Consider the following 14,390-nt stretch of genomic DNA (forward strand, 5'->3'; position numbering starts at 1 on the left):
TGTTCACTTAGCAGTAAATAGGTACCCGGGAGTTAGACAGCAGCTACGGGCTGCTTCCCGGAGGGGGTGTAACAAAAAGGAGGCCTGGTCGAGGACCGGACCGCGGGGACGCTAAGCCCCGAAGTCATTTCAAGATAACCTCAAGATAACATAACCTGAACGCTTAACCCAACCTAATATATTTATACATAAAACTAAGATATATATTAATATTAATTTATATATTAGGAAAACTTTAATTGAGGACTGCGTCTTGGGGCCGGACCGTGGCTTTAAGGACCGTGGCCTGAGGACAGCCTCGAACCTCACACTCCAATATGGTTATTGTTATAAACAGCAAGTGTAGTGATTGGGAAGCAGAGGTGGTGGAAGCCACCTCCATCCACTGCATTTAGAGCAAATGTGAGTATTGGAACTTTGGGAAGTATGACTGCACTAGGCATAAATAGTTATGAGGTTGAGGCCAAGAGCCAGATCTGGCTCTCCCGTGATCACACGTCAGTACACAAAGTGGTGGAGTGTGCGTGCTGGTACAAGGGGGAACCTCTTCACCTTGAGGGCTCTTAACGCTGTTGAACCTGCCTCTTGCAAGACCAGTGTATCAACACCCATTATGGTGCGTTGGGGGCTGCCCTCCCTCCCTCCTTCCCCTGCATCACTCCATCCCCTTGAGTTACTCCATCCCTCATTGCCCTGTGTCCCTCTGAGTCCCTCATACACTCCCTCTCTCTCTCTCTCCCCCTGAGTCCCTCCCTGCTCCTGCCTCTCCTGAGTCCCTCCAGGCCCCTGCCTCTCCTGAGTCCCTCCCTGCCCCTGCCTCTCCTGAGTGCCTCCATCACCCACTCACAACACCCCCAAGCCAGCGTGTCCTCACGCCTCATACGCCACAGTTTTTATACCATCTTCCTTCACGTCATTAATTACTGTGTTTATGCACATTAAGAACATCGTAATATCAACGGTTTCTCCTGGTCATGTTTCGATAGCTAAGGTGCGACGCTCATGGGTTCATACGCTTCTAGTTAGGCTAAACCACCTCACACTTAACGCTTGTCGTATTGTGTGAACTAGCAGACAAGTGGTTAATCAAATTCAACTCCAGCAAGTGTAAGGTAACGATGGTACCTGGAGATAGGTAACTAGAAGGAATCTACACCATAAGGGAAAAGCAACTGTAGGGAAGGGGAAAGAGAAGGCTTAGGGAGTGTATATAATAAAAACACTACCACCAGAGGTACACATAAACATTGACAACATATGACAAACTGGCAAACATTAAAACAACATTACTTTAAAACTCCATCAATTAATCATTCTTTCAGAACAATCTACATTAACATGTATGTAACAACCCGTTCTCGCACTTGCGTATAGTCAATATTGGCTTATTTAATAAGTGCATATGTGACATACTAATTGATTGTGAATATTTTAGTTTACCTTGAAAAGCTTGATAGAAAACACCGACCTCACCTAACCTTCTTAGTATGTTAAGATAAGCATCTTATTGCTTCTTATTTAAATTATTACTTAACTAGGGAGCCGGTCGGCCGAGCGGACAGCACACTGGACTTGTGATCCTGTGGTCCTGGGTTCGATCCCAGGCGCCGGCGAGAAACAATGGGCAGAGTTTCTTTCACCCTATGTCCCTGTTACCTAGCAGTAAAATAGATACCTGGGTGTTAGTCAGCTGTCACGGGCTGCTTCCTGGGGGTGGAGGCCTGGTCGAAGACCGGGCCGCGGGGACACTAAAAAAAAGCCCCGAAATCATCTCTAGATAACTCTAGATAACCTATCAACGGTATAGGTTAAGTAATAATTGTAATTAAGAAGCAATAAGATGCTTATCTTAACATACTAAGAAGGTTAGGTGAGGTCGGTGTTTTCTATGAAGCTTTTCAAGGTAAACTAAAATATTCACAATCAATTAGTATGTCACATATGCACTTATTAAATAAGCCAATATTGACAGTAAGCAAGTGCGAGAACGGGTTGCATGTAGCCAACGTGAGTCCAAAACTAGAACACGCATCACCGGCATGGAACCCGTTCCAGTGGTTTGGTAAGCCAGCGTGTAAGTGCAACTGGAGGGCAATACCTTAATTGTTTATTCCTTGTGTCCACTTGAACACATTTACATGCAGAGTGCACTTGTGGTTAGATCTCTTGCGTGGTGTGGTCGCATACGTGTATATTAACACCTAAGACTCCTCTTTTATTACTTAGGAAAATGGTCTCGTTCAGGTAACATGTGATTGTGGGGGATGTTATTAAGATGAGGCTGTGGTTGGTGGGGTGGTATTGGGAAGGGGGAGGGGTTGGGGGTGGTTAGCGGGACACAGCCAAGACACAGGCAGGACACAGCAGACACAGCTAAGAAACAGGCAGGACACAGCCAAGACACAGCCAAGACACAGCCAAGACACAGTCAGGACACAGCCAAGACACAGTCAAGACACAGCCAAGACACAGCCAAGACACAGTCAAGACACAGCCAAGACACAGTCAAGACACAGCCAAGACACAGTCAGGACAGAGCCAAGACACAGCCAAGCCACAGCCAGGACACAGCCAAGACACAGCCAAGACACAGCCAAGACACAGTCAAGACACAGCCAAGACACAGGCAGGACACAGCCAAGACACAGCCAGGACACATCCAAGACACAGTCAAGACACAGCCAAGACACAGTCAAGACACAGCCAAGACACAGCCAGGACACATCCAAGACACAGTCAAGACACAGCCAAGACACAGCCAAGACACAGTCAAGACACAGCCAAGACACAGCCAGGACACATCCAAGACACAGTCAAGACACAGCCAAGACACAGCCAAGACACAGCAGAGTGACATTGTCCACAACAGATTAGCGCCTGTCTGAATGTCTCCTGCTACTTTAAGGCCGTGTACATGCCAGTCCAGACGATTTCTCCGGCAGCCTGTTGCCCAAGACATAACAAACAGTCATCAGTCTTACCCCTGTCAACTGTAATTGTACCTAACCAGAACCATCAGGAAGGGCAGTTGTCCTGAGTGACCCAGGTGAGAGAGGGGCAGTTGTCCTGAGTGACCCAGGTGAGAGAGGGGCAGTTGTCCTGAGTGACCCAGGTGAGAGAGGGGCAGCTGTCCTGAGTGACCCAGGTGAGAGGGGCAGTTGTCCTGAGTGACCCAGGTGAGAGAGGGGCAGCTGTCCTGAGTGACGCAGGTGAGAGAGGGGCAGTTGTCCTGAGTGACCCAGGTGAGAGAGGGGCAGCTGTCCTGAGTGACCCAGGTGAGAGAGGGGCAGTTGTCCTGAGTGACCCAGGTGAGAGAGGGGCAGCTGTCCTGAGTGACCCAGGTGAGAGAGGGGCAGTTGTCCTGAGTGACCCAGGTGAGAGAGGGGCAGTTGTCCTGAGTGACCCAGGTGAGAGAGGGGCAGCTGTCCTGAGTGACCCAGGTGAGAGGGGCAGTTGTCCTGAGTGACCCAGGTGAGAGAGGGGCAGCTGTCCTGAGTGACCCAGGTGAGAGAGGGGCAGTTGTCCTGAGTGACCCAGGTGAGAGAGGGGCAGCTGTCCTGAGTGACCCAGGTGAGAGGGGCAGTTGTCCTGAGTGACCCAGGTGAGAGAGGGGCAGCTGTCCTGAGTGACCCAGGTGAGAGAGGGGCAGTTGTCCTGAGTGACCCAGGTGAGAGAGGGGCAGCTGTCCTGAGTGACCCAGGTGAGAGAGGGGCAGTTGTCCTGAGTGACCCAGGTGAGAGAGGGGCAGCTGTCCTGAGTGACCCATGTGAGAGAGGGGCAGCTGTCCTGAGTGACCCAGGTGAGAGAGGGGCAGCTGTCCTGAGTGACCCAGGTGAGAGAGGGGCAGTTGTCCTGAGTGACCCAGGTGAGAGAGGGGCAGCTGTCCTGAGTGACCCAGGTGAGAGGGGCAGTTGTCCTGAGTGACCCAGGTGAGATCGGGGCAGCTGTCCTGAGTGACCCAGGTGAGAGAGGGGCAGTTGTCCTGAGTGACCCAGGTGAGAGAGGGGCAGCTGTCCTGAGTGACCCAGGTGAGAGAGGGGCAGTTGTCCTGAGTGACCCAGGTGAGAGAGGGGCAGCTGTCCTGAGTGACCCAGGTGAGAGGGGCAGTTGTCCTGAGTGACCCAGGTGAGAGAGGGGCAGCTGTCCTGAGTGACCCAGGTGAGAGAGGGGCAGCTGTCCTGAGTGACCCAGGTGAGAGAGGGGCAGCTGTCCTGAGTGACCCATGTGAGAGAGGGGCAGTTGTCCTGAGTGACCCAGGTGAGAGAGGGGCAGCTGTCCTGAGTGACCCAGGTGAGAGAGAAGCCTCGCGCTAACTGTAACAAATATACATATCATGCTAGCACTGTTTTTCCAAATCCAGTTCCCGCCTCGGATTGCTGTAGTCTCGTTTAGCCGAAGAAAGATTTTCCATGTAAAACTAGTACACCAAAATAATGTCAGGAATTCTACAGGACGGCATTACCAGGAGCCTGGGATGAGAATTATGCGTTTGTTTACAGCTAATGTTATTCAAAGTCCTTCGTAGTAATTAGTGCTTGTGTAATTGGTCGACAGCTTGCTACCTGGCTTTCGCATTAGGGACCACAAGGCTAGCAAGCGGATTATAAACACAGATTCTTGACAGATATGCAGGTATAAGTACCCGGGGAGCCCGTGGCTGAGAGGACAGAACACTGGACGCGTGATCCTGTGGTCCCGGGTTCAATCCCGGGCACCGGTGAGAAACCCATTGTGGCAATAAGCCCAGGAGAGGAGAAGGTGTTTGGCAATGATGCCTAATTGGTGTTCTAATGATTTTTAAACCAATTTGGGAAAGCTCGTTAGGCTATATGATTTGCATAATTAGTTAATAACGCCTCCCATGGTTATCTTGAGGTTATTTTGAGATGATTTCGGGGCTTGTTGTCCCCGCGGCCCGGTCCTCGACCAGGCCTCCACCCCCAGGAAGCAGCCCGTGACAGCTGATTAACTCCCAGGTACCTATTTACTGCTAGGTAACAGGGACATCAGGGGTGAAAGAAACTCTGCCCATTGTGTCTCGCCGGCGCCCTGATCGAACCCAGGACCACAGGATCACGCGACCAGTGTTCTGTCCGCTCAGCCACCGGCCACTCGGTCAGTACACACGTGACAGGTTCCTCCAGGAGCAATAAGACTGGAGTTTGCGGCCTATGTCACCTAACAGTTCATAGAAGTGTGAACTTTACCTTGCTTTACCTTGAACTTTATCCGCAGGTTTACCTTGCGACCTGTGGATGTCAATATACATCCATGTGTAGGCGAGGAGTCACAATAACCTGGCTGAAAAATGTTGACCTGAAGAGACGACGACGTTTCGGTCCTTCCCGGACCATTATCACTATCGACTTGACAATGGTCTAGGGCGGACCGAAACGTCGTCGTCTCTTCAATTTCTAGTGTGTGGGGGAGGGTGGAGGAGCATCCTGAGTCGGCCTAATTTCACTAATGTGAATATTATTCTGAACACGAGTTTCGTGTGAGACAGCGCATAAAATTGCCTTGTTAGGCAATACGTCAGGCTGCGAGCAGCCGCGTCCAACAGCCTGGTTGATCAGTCCGGCAACCAGGAGGCCTGGTCGACGACCGGGCCGCGGGGACGCTAAGCCCCGGAAGCACCTCAAGGTAACCTCAAGGGTGTACAACTACCAACAATAGGATGCTTTATTACCTACAATAGGGTGCATAATTACCTGCTATATGATGTATAACTGTTTACAACAGGGTGCAAACTGCTTACAATACAGTATACATCTTCCTACAGTAGGGTGTGTTAATACCTACAATAGACTGTATAACTACAATTCACTGTATAACTAGAATATAGTTAATAACAATAAGGGGTATAATTATCTATAATATGTTGTTCAACAACTTTCGACCCTTCAACAACTATTAAAAGTAATATACAAGTATTTAAAATAAATTGATTAATAAGTCCGGCTTCATAATTTGTCACATATAAATCACATATAAAGAGAAAAAAATATAAAGTTGCAAACAAAAAAAATTAAAATCGACAAATTCTATTTTTACTGCGCCAGTGAGGACTGGCTGTTTACATTCGACAAAGCCTCTTTACAGACAGTTGCAAGTCTTAAAGTCCCTTGAGTTTATGAGTAAGTCCGTGCCATGGCGCACTGTGGTGAGTGTGATATGATTTATATTGTATTTGATTAAATAAAGGTAAAAAAAATAAGTTTGGCATCGACTAGGTGATTAGGCTTCTCATTTCCCTTAATCCAACAGTTCATAATTTTGCAATTTGCAAAAGATAACTTTCGTAAATGCTTTCGGCACCTTCGATTTCTTGGCCTTTTGTGTGTGTGATTCAAAGTTGTGAGTTGTAGGAAAGAACTGTGTTACCAGGCGACCTGTTGTTGTTGTTGTTGTTGTTTTAGATTTAGCTACGCAGAGCGAAATGTCCATGTAGCACGGGCTATGGTGAGCCCGTAATTGAGTTCGGTTATTCGCGATAACCTTGTTACTGTGATATTTGGGTTAAAGTTTAAAATGGGGGTGGGGTTTCCTCCTTTTCCCCGGTTTCTTTTTCGCTTCTGTTTTAGCGCACTGGGTTTGAGTTGATTTGCAGAGTAAGGCATTTGTATACGCTGGGAGGACAACCACTGGCACCACACCTCGCTATTACTGTAATTCTGGGAACAGTAGAAACACAAGTGAACCCACACTTAATGTGTTATCAATTGTTAGAAACGTTAATTTATTCAACCAATTTGATGAATTATTTCATTTCCAAACGAAACAATTGACTGTTAGAGTAGTTGGCCAAACTATAGTTGAATTTTTAAATACTACAGAGTGGAAATAAGTTAACATCTTAAGTCAGTGTCGGAGTTCCTAAACTGTTAAGTCGGGCGAGTCATGCTTATATATCTGGTGACCTCAATACTGCTAGCAATTTTGCAGCCTTGGTCTGAGCTGCCCCGGTGCTGCCACATGCATAACCTCAAGGATGACTCTAAACCACAAGAAGACAATGAAGGCCGCTGTGGCTGAGAGAAGTACACGTGAGAGTGGGCTAGGCTATGTAATAGGGGGAACCAGTTGAGGGTGGACGTCCCACGCTAGCCGGGGCCACTTGCTACAAGGTCACCCTACCTGCGCACTCTTTCTCTCGGGGTAACTGAGTCCGCCAACTTTTTGTTTTAAAGTGAACTTGATTTTATTTAGAGACTATAACAACGACAATAATAGTTATAATGTTGACCGAACCACACACTGGATAGCGCGCAGGACTCGTAATTCTGGGGCGCGGGTTCGATTCCCACACGAGGCAGAAACAAATGGGCAAACTTTCTTTCACCCTGAATGCCCCCTGTTACCTAGCAGTAAATAGGTATCTGGGAGTTAGTCAGCTGTCACGGGCTGCTTCCTGGTGTGTGTGTGTTTGGTGTGAAAAAAAAAGGTAGTAGTTAGTAAACAGTTGATTGACAGTTGAGAGGCGGAGAAATTGCAGAGATGACGACGTTTCGGTCCGTCCTGGATCATTATCAAGTCGATTGTATATATTCTGTGTACAGTAATAATAATTCCAGTTGTCGGGGACAGTTCTCGGCACGAAAATTTTTGGCTTTAGGTAAGGCATACGAGCAAAAAAGCGACGTTCTTTGTCGGAGCTTCTGAAGATACTCATTAGGAAAACCAGAGACCCAAGAGTAGCTAGTGCACACACACACACACCATGGGGCTTTGCACGCGGGAAAAACATAACAAAAAATCTTTGCGGTTTATACCAAGGTTAACTTGTTTTTTGTTGTTGTCGGTAGAGGTGAGGAAGCTGTGTTGGTTGTTAGACTGTATCCGTTATACTCGTTGATATTCTCCTCTATTATCACCCCATGCGCATCCCGTCAGCGGTGGTGGACCCCATACACATCCCGTGAACGGTGGTGGACTCCATACACATCCCGTGGACGGTGGTGGACCCCATACACATCCCGTGGACGGTGGTGGACCCCATAACCATCCCGTGGACGGTGGTGGACCCCATACCTATCCCGTGGACCCTATACCCATCCCGTGGACCCCATACCCATCCCGTGGACCCCATACCCATCCCGTGGACCCCATACCCATCCCGTGGACCCCATACCCATCCCGTGGACCCCATACCCATCCCGTGGACCCCATACCCATCCCGTGGACCCCATACCCATCCCGTGGACCCCATACCCATCCCGTGGACCCCATACCCATCCCGTGGACGGTGATGGTGGAGAGGGTTACAGAGGCACAACTAGATTTTGAGACTTAGCACTTAACTTGACCTGCTTGCCTACAACCCGTTGCCTGACATGGTAATTATAGCCGGTTACTAGGCGTCTGCATCTGAACCATTCACTTTCTTTAGCCTAGGTTAATGACACTAATTTTAAAGAATAAAGAATGGATACTTGTTTTCATAAATATGAATATTAAAACAAGGGAAATTTATATAAGAGGCGGACAGAATGAAGCACAAGCAGGTATACAGAGACAGACGAACCAAGATGAGACAATGGCAGACACAGACAGAGATAAGGAGAGAAAGAAGGAGAAGGGAGTGACGGGGGATGTTGAAGAGAGGGGGCGGAAAGAAGGGGGAGACAGGTGGAGAGGGGGGATGGGAGGTGTTAGAGGGGGGGATGTTTTGGGAGACAGGTGGAGAGGGGGGTAGGGTGGAGATGGAAGGCGAGGGGTTAGAGGGGAAGAAAGTTGGAAAGAGGGATAGGGAAATAGAGACGAGAGGGGGGGGGGAATGGATGATTGATTGATTGATGAAGATTAAGCCACCCAAAAGGTGGCACGGGCATGAGTAGCCCGTAAGATACTGGAGATCTGTGGAGGTGCGTCTGCACCCTGCGTGACGGGAGATGTCTCCCGTGGGGGAATGGAAATAGGGGGGGGGAGAGAGACCCGGGCGCGGCCGGATACCTCCCCTAGTAGAAAATATAATGAACAACATGGTCTTCATTTTATCCTCTTCTGCAGATACTTTACAAGAATTATCAAATACAATTTAAAATCTTTTTGAAGACTAATAATTATAAACAGTTAAAAGCAAGACTCGTGTTGCTACAGATAACTGGGCAGAGAAAGTGCAGGTCCAGCTTGCAGCGACAAATGTAACTGTATTATAATTAGCGTAAAAGTACAAAAGGCTTATCTGATAATAATCTGATAGCGTGCGTGGGAACACCCACTACAGTGGTTCCATCCCTCATCACGACGGCTTCTACGGATTTTCTCATTGACACAGTAGTTTTACAAGAATGTAAAACTTAATTGCTCTGTACACTCATAAACCCATTGTACCTTCTTGTATATAAATCAATAAAAAATAAATAAATAAATTACTCTGTGTGTATGATTTCACTATCTACAAAACAGGACCATAAAAATTGAACTATAAACCAAACCTAACCTAGTAAGGGCTAAGAAAATGTGTGCGCAGAGTAAATCTTATAGATCCTAAGCTTAACTGGTCGGGTAACAGCTAAGGCTATACGTATATATAGAATATTACCTCGGATACTGTTTAAGAGACGAGCACCTCGGACCACGGCCCAGGACACGAGAAGGTCGACTGGCATTGTATGTACATCAACGAGAAGGGATCTCTCCCGGGCTGTGTATTGAAGTACAATACTCGATTATCAATCTGCTCATGCTTACTGGCGCACAGCATCAACGGGTGAGGCGCATGCTGGTCATTACTAGGTTTTTAATGATTCATATTGACATAAAATACAAGAAAATTAAGAATACAATAATTACGCTACCTTCTGATCCAGTAGACAAAATATTGAAGTGCTTGCAAGGCAGAATCAAATTAACAAAAATTAACCTACAACATCAACTCGTAAGGTGTCTGTTGACTATTACCAGCAGCCTACAGCATCAATGGGTGGGTGGAAAGAACGTTATCAAAGCTTTACTTAGCACCTTAGCCTGGTGCATCATTATAAATATGTTATTCTACACCCTAGCCTCATGCACCATTATTTATAAACGGTGGCCTTCACCCAAGCCCTCTACGTCTATCTGACCTTTATCTTAACATTAAACACTAGTCTCTTGCTAAGCTCGGTCTTACTGAGGCTTTACATATGTCTTCAGTATGATGTTATGCATCAGTTGAACACTGCAGCACCACATAAACCATTTAGTAAATAATCAATTATTTTGTATTTAAATTCAAATCGAATATAATTATTCTTCATGTACTTCCATCATTGTATTCTGAGTGGATAATTAGTCTTCACGCATTTCCAGCACACCTGGAATTTTAATATTCACTACCTTGTAATAAAGTTCAGCTAGTGTTACTTGCTTTAAAGTGCTATTAGTATGCGAAAGTGTGTAGGTGTGGTAGCGTAGGTAAGATGTAGTTGTGCGGAGCCCATTTGTGCAAGTGGGAAGTGGGGCGGGGGCATTGGCCTGAGTTTCAGCTATGGTACAACCTCTCAACCTTCAGTCCAATGATGTACAGGTTGTAAAATGTTTCGGTGTCATATCGACATTTGAAGCTGTGTACTTAATCTGCCTCCACCACTTTGCATCTTGGTGTATTCCATTTGTTCATAATTCTTCCTAATTTTCACTGAAAAATTCTTCTTAATTTTTAGCAGAATATTTCCACCTCTGACCTCTGGTTCGTAAACTACTTCCATTGCAAATAGGCTGTCATTGTCTACCCAGGGCTAAAACCAAGCCAAAATCGCTAGTGAGACGTGGAGCCAGCTTTACAGTTGAGTGGTAAGTGGGCCAAGAAATACAGCCGAGAATATAAAAAAAAACATTTATGCAGAATGTAAACATTCCGACAGAAAGTGGCGACCGTCCCGTGGTAGAGCACTCGCCTAGTTGTGCTTGCGGGTGTTGAGCTTTGGCTCTTTGGTCCCGCCTCTCAACTGGAGAACCAGTGTTGATTGTCTGGAGATTCGTCAATGTCTGGAGAACCAGAGTGTTGCCATCTCTGCAGAATGCCACTCCCCCGCCTTGAGTGTGGTGTGATTAGTTCATCCAGACGATGTTTCAAGGTCTGCCTAGCCATTCAGAAGGTCCCCTCAGGAAGATTTTGTTTCCACTTGATAGTGTTTTGTTTAACAGTAGTTTATGTGAGAGATTAAGTTAAGAAGAGATTGTTAAGTGCAGATTATGTACATGGCACTTATATATATATATATATATATATATATATATATATATATATATATATATATATATATATATATATCGTAAGTCAACCAAGGAATAAATGATCTCTGGTGGAGTTATGTTTTTGAAAATGGTACAATGTGTGTAATTACTTATGTGTAGTTACAGTGTGAGAGAGACACTCGGGGTCCCGTCGTTCCAGTACTCTTTTGTCATATGACTTTAAAAGTACCAACGGTTTTGGCCTCCACCACCTTCTCACTTCAACTTGTAGCATACCTCTGAACTTTTTCCAACTTCGTTTTGTGCTTGACAAGGTATGGGCTCCATGCTGGGGCCGCATACTCCAGGTTCTGAATGATTCCTTACACAGGTTCCTGAAGGTAGTTTTGATGTTAGCCAGCCTCGCATACGCCGCAGATGTTATTATTTTTATGTGGGCTTCAGGAGACAGGTTTGGTGTGATATCAACTCCTAGCTCTTATGTGTGTGTGTGTGTGTGTGTGTGTGTGTGTGTGTGTGTGTGTGTGTGTGTGTGTGTGTGTGTGTGTGTGTGTGTGTGTGTGTGTGTGTGAGAGGTTTTGGTTAAGTCAACTGAGCGTCTCGTGTTGCAGTTTCGGTCTTCGGATTAGCAGTAAAGTTGGACCTTTGTAAACGTTGACTTTATCTCTTTCTCTACTTCCTAACTTGGAAACATGAGACATGAGACTACATTAATCTATGTTAATGTTTATTGCCATTTTGACTCCAGCGTGATCATGCTCCATTCCTGAGGTCTTGAAATGCAATAGCTATCTAAACGCTCCCTCATACCCTCTATACACTTAGGAGAAAAATTACGCACAAGAGTCCTGGGAAAAATGCACTCTGGCTGGTTAGTTAAGAACAGCTTCCTGTCTCTCCCACAAAGCCTCGCACCTGTCAACTGTTCGGACATCACTGGCCTCAACCTTGGACAATTTATCACTAATATAATCCATGGTTCTAGCACTCCGTGATCCTGCGAATGTGCTGCTAAGAACATGGGTGGCTAACAAACCCACTAGCTCTCCAAAGAACATTTTGGCTAAAAAAAAATATTGTTCTGGGTAAGCTGGGGACCGTCGTCACAGCGTAGCTTGCACAAACGTTGCTAACTCATTCCTGGCCATTCCTGCTACAGACCTGACGCATTGTTTTCCTCTTATTGGTCACTCTCCTCCCCTCACAGGTATGACGTCACAACGAGTCTATTGCATGTTGCATTTCCTCATTTGTTATTCTCCTCAACGTTGGAGGACTATTGGTATTTGTATTTGGTAGGCATGAAAGACTTTCGTGTGAACATACATACATTACCTGTTGATTGACGGTTGAGAGGCGGGACCAAAGAGCCAGAGCTCGACCCCCGCAAACATAACTAGGTGAGTACATACATACATACATACATACATACATACATACATACATACATACATACATACATACATACCATATCCTATACCAACCTTCCTGTGAGTAACAAAGGAGAAAAGCGTATACTGACCTCAAGTTTCCGACAGCAGCAACACCGCGTATCGTCATCTTTTTCCCAGGAGGGTGGGTGGAGACCCGGACCAAACTGGTCTCCAGCGGATAGTAAAAGCAAATTTCCCCCCAGAACGTCATTCCTGGTAAACGTGTTCATTACAGCTCTTGTGTGGCTGACATAAATCATTTTTGGGCTCAAACGTTAATGAAAATAATTGAACCAATTGCAGCTGTGATGGCCTAACAGTAGGTTGTATAAGGTTGATAGCCTTAAAGAAATTTGATCTTCACATATTATCCTAACCTTTAAATCCTCAACTTATCAATAACAGAAAACTGTCCTTTCTTAATCTGTAATCACCTGGCATGATATACAACTTTAAATGCATCATATTAATGTAGCAAGCTGTCAGTTACAGCGAGTAGAGCGTAGCGGCGTTACAAGTGGCGGCTGTAAACACCGGATGTAACATTACCACATACTGAAATTCAGATGTTAGTTCTGTATCCGGTGTGAGGCGGTGTAGTTCAGTTTTACAAGTAGCCGTCGACCAGGTCCGCTCACCTGCTGAACCAACTTTTTTATGTTTATTAAATAATTATGCAATATAAAAGTCATATATAATATATACATAAATTTACAAGGGAAATACTACATTATATTATATATAATTCCCAGTAAACCAATGTTTCATATCATCACGGAGCAAGAGCCTTAAACACCAAATGTTATACTTGATCCTGCCTTGCAAGAAATTCAATATTTTGTCTATTGAGTAACCCTCCTGCCTCCAGCGTTTCCGTTAGGCTAGGAAGTGCCTTTCTTAACTGTTTTCCTACTCTCAGATTTATTCTTTGGTGATGGTAATTGGGTTTCCCCCTTATGCGTATCTCTTGGTTGTCGTCATCATTTGCTGACACAGTAGTTCGTATTTCTTAGCATGATCTACATAAATGCATTTGAGTGGGATATAAATAAGAGATGCCTTCTATGAGCAGACAAAAGAACCTATAATAGGCTACGCGTTAATAAGTACATTTTGTCTACTGCAATAATCATTAAGTCTGTAATCTATCGTAATGTCTAGTCTTCATATATACCTGCTGGAACCAATGCAGTAAAGTGTATATAGCTACACCACTCTGTGTATATATCCTTTTATAGTGTGCACTTACCTGTCAGTATATATATATATATATATATGTCGTACCTAATAGCCAGAACGCACTTCTCAGCCTACTATTCAAGGCCCGATTTGCCTAATAAGCCAAGTTTTCATGAATTAATGTTTTTTCGTCTACCTAACCTACCTAACCTAACCTAACCTAGCTTTTTTTGGCTACCTAACCTAACCTTACCTATAAATATAGGTTAGGTTAGGTTAGGTAGGGTTGGTTAGGTTCGGTCATATATCTACGTTAATTTTAACTCAAATAAAAAAAAATTGACCTCATACATAGAGAAAAGGGTTGCTTTATCATTTCATAAGAAAAAAATTATAGTAAATATATTAATTCAGGAAAACTTGGCTTATTAGGCAAATCGGGCCTTGAATAGTAGGCTGAGAAGTGAGTTCTGGCTACTAGGTACGACATATATATATATATATATATATATATATATATATATATATATATATATATATATATATAATTTCTATATATAAATTCTATATTAGTGTTCAGTGAGAAACCACAAGGTC

This window comes from Procambarus clarkii, chromosome 94 (genome assembly GCF_040958095.1).
Source record: "Procambarus clarkii isolate CNS0578487 chromosome 94, FALCON_Pclarkii_2.0, whole genome shotgun sequence".
Classification (NCBI taxonomy): Eukaryota; Metazoa; Arthropoda; class Malacostraca; order Decapoda; family Cambaridae; genus Procambarus; species Procambarus clarkii.